Source organism: Chrysochloris asiatica, unplaced genomic scaffold (assembly GCF_000296735.1).
Source record: "Chrysochloris asiatica unplaced genomic scaffold, ChrAsi1.0 scaffold00041, whole genome shotgun sequence".
NCBI classification, from domain to species: domain Eukaryota; kingdom Metazoa; phylum Chordata; class Mammalia; order Afrosoricida; family Chrysochloridae; genus Chrysochloris; species Chrysochloris asiatica.
The window spans coordinates 4,941,947-4,945,349 of record NW_006408559.1 but is presented as its reverse complement, the minus strand read 5'-3'; the positions used below and the strand labels follow the sequence as shown (position 1 = coordinate 4,945,349).

Sequence of the window (3,403 nt, the reverse complement as noted above, 5' to 3'; positions counted from 1 at the left end):
GATGGATGGATGGATGGATGGACAGATACATAGGTTTTAAGGAACTGGCTCATGTGATTAATGGGGCTGGCAAGTTCAAATTTCATAGGTGGGAAATCTGGCAGAATATCTATTTACAGTCTTAAGGAAGAATCCTTCTCCCTTAGGAAAGCTCAGCTTTTGCTCTTTTGGTCTTCAGTGTTCTTCAGCTGATTGGATGAGGCCCACCTACATTATGGCGGGTCATCTGTTTTACTTAATGTCAACTGATTTAATTGCTGTTGTTGCTGTAAAGTGCTGTTGAGTCAGTTCCTATTCATAGAGACCCTGTATAGGGCTTCTGGGGAGCAACTTGTGGATTTGAAGCGCCAATCTTATAGTAAAGAGTTGGTGCTTATCCTACAGTGTCACACCAGGACTTGGATTTAAATATTATGCTTCTGTAAATATCTTCACAACAGCATCTAGACTGAGTTCCATAATCCAGCCAAATTGATACACAAATTTCACAATCACAGTAAGAAAACTGCCACCCCACATTTTCATGGGAACCAAATCTAGCTCATGGAGTCCCAGGGATGGAAGAGCAGGGGGATTCTAAACCTAGTGAGGCAAGAGTTCTCCTATGTCCCTTGGCCCGATCCCAAGGCAGTAGCATAGACACTGCTGGGAAATTTGGGAATTGAGAGAGACTGGGAGATGGTGTTGATTAAGCCCTGGACTCTTAGAGAGTCTACCAAGTTTTCAGAGTGAGCTAGCATGCAGACATTGTCTCTTGGGACTCCCGGGAGCAGCTGGGCTTTAGGAATGAGCGATTCATCCTGGAGATGCAGAAATCCACCAGGAGTCAACCATTACTGATAGTTCAGGAAGGAAACAGGGTACACAAATGCCACATCTACCACAGACTATGCAGGGCATGCACTGCCAAATCTCATGGCCCAGAGACCCTGAAAGTGAGCTTTCTCTATCTCACATTGACTTAGCAAGAGTGTGCAAAATATTTTATTTACTCTTCTTCCTTCCATAAACTTTCCTTATAGAAGTCATTTATCAATATTCCGTGGCTACCAAACTTGTTCGTGGGCTTTTGGTGGGAGGAGAATTAGGAAGCATTGATGATAAGATGCAAGAGCTTTCCCCATATTCTTTATGTTTTTTTTTTTTTCTTGTTTCAACTTCTCACAACAATCATATGTTACTTTCAAAACGAAAAGATATATTAAAATGGAGGACTCTATGGGAAGACATAGACAACTTTTCATAAACCTTCCATGAGAGTCGAATGTCTGGTGACTTTGTATCATTGGAGAGTTGCTGCATCTAGAGGGTTTACATTAAGAGTTGGAATGGGAACCACACTCCTTCATCTGTCTTTTTGTCTCACACCATGAATTAGGAACCTCCAACCATGCTGAGTTATGGTGTTGGAGGATAATATTGAAAGTCCCATGGGCCACCAAAAGGACCAATAGATCTGTTTTGGAAGAAGTGCAGCCAGAGTGCTCCTTGGAGGCCAAGATGGCCAAACTTCGTCTCTCATACTTCAGACATATTGTCAGGAAGGACCAGTCACTGGAGAAGGAGATCACGTTTGGTAAGGTGGAGGGTCAGAGAAAAAGCGGAAGACCCCCAACGAGAAGGATTGGCCAAGTGACAGCATCGATGGAGTGAAGTGTGGCAACAGTAGTGAGGTTGGCCCAGGATCAGGCAGTGTTTCATTCTGCTGTGCATGAGGTTGCTATGGGTTGGTACCAACTCGATGGCACCTAACAACAACCACAACCCTTGCTGAACTACTGAGAAGAAACCTTCTGTCCCTTTCCACTCAAGTGACCCCCTCCCACTTGGAGTTAAGAATGATTGATCCAAAGATCCAGGGAGCTGTTTCTGTCTGCACAGTGGAGTCAATGTGTTAAAATGGTGCCCACTTTGGGTTCTTGGGCTGTCTATGAACAGTTGTTTGAGCTCTCTGCAGCCCATTGCTGCTGCCTCGGTGCCAGTCCATCTTGTTAGGCGTCTTTCTCTTCTTCACTGACCCTCTACTTTACGAAACATGATGCCCTTCTCCAGCAAATGGTCCCTCCTGATAATATGTCTGAAGTATGAGAGACAAAGTCTGGCCATACAAGTTTCTAAGGAGCATTCTGGTCGTACTTCTTCCAACGCAGATTTGTTTGTTCTTTTTGGCAGTCCATGGTACTTTTTGTTGTTTTTGTTGTTCATTTTTCTTCAAACATATTCATCACTCCTCTCAGTACATCTTTGAGCATCTTTGCCAACAACTTTTAGAAGTGTATAGAACCCCCACCTCATAGCTCTTAACTCCTCTAGGTTTTAGAGACAAGACCCCTCACAGCTTGTGCAATGGAGCTCTTGTCAATGCCAAACATCTTCATCAGCTCAGTTGGCTTCCCACTTCTTGGTGTCTGGCTGACAAGAGGTAGGTGACGGTGATGCCAGGCTCACCCATGACAGCAGTGCATATGGCCTCACCCATGCCACCTTCATAATAATGGTCCTCTACTGTGAGGATCCTGCCCTTGGTAATGCAGGCATTATCGAGAATAAGATTTTTATCCAGGAGCTTGATGGTGAAGGGGTCCACCACAGTGATGTTGGTCTTCTCTTTCTTCAGCAATTCAGCAGCAGTTAGAGCCTCATGCAGGATCATCCCAGCTCCAATCACGGGTCATCCTTGCTCTTCAAGACCACCTTAACTTGCCCAACCTGGAAATCCTGATTGCTAGTGTAGATGACGCTGTTTTCTGGGCACCTGGTCTGGATGAAATAGATGCCCTTCGTGTTGGCTGCTAATTCCACTGCCTTCTCTGTAGAAACCCCATGCCTTTGGTAAAAGATAGTTGACATGGGGACGGACCAGAACATGGCCAGATCTTCCAGGGCCATCTGAGAAGGCCCATCTTCCCAAGTGTGAGAGGGCCCATCTTCACTGTGGTGAGAAGCACAGAGGCTGATGTTGCTCTCAGAGATGGCCACCACGCAGATCTGGTCAGAGGCCCTTGTGAAGAAGGCTGAGAAAGTATTGCAGAAGGGCACTGTCTAGTTGCGTGTGGCACAGCCCACTGAGATGCTCGCCACGTTCTGTTCAGCGATGTAGCATTCAGTGAAGAGCTCTGAGAAGGTGGAATTCTTGGTGTCGCCATCTAGGGCAATGACGTGGTCACTGGCATGGCCCAACTTGGCCAGGGCTGGTCCATAGGCCTTGTGGGGGGCTATCTTGCCACCAGCTTTGTAGCTCGGTGGGCATGTGGATGTTGATGATGTCCACTGAGGGAGTGTCCTTCTGTGAGGGGGTCCCAGGATCTTCTTGCTCTGGATCACACTTCTGGTGTGATGTCCACCTAGTGCTACAGTAGGCTTGGGTCACTCTGGTCTAGGGAGTTGATGTCAAGAATGGAAA

General features: G+C 46.3%; 1 pseudogene; it reads right to left on the bottom strand.

The window, feature by feature from the left end:
- Positions 1–2,309: 2,309 nt before the first annotated feature.
- The window catches only part of LOC102819489, a 7,497-nt pseudogene continuing 6,403 nt past the window's right edge, over positions 2,310–3,403 (bottom strand).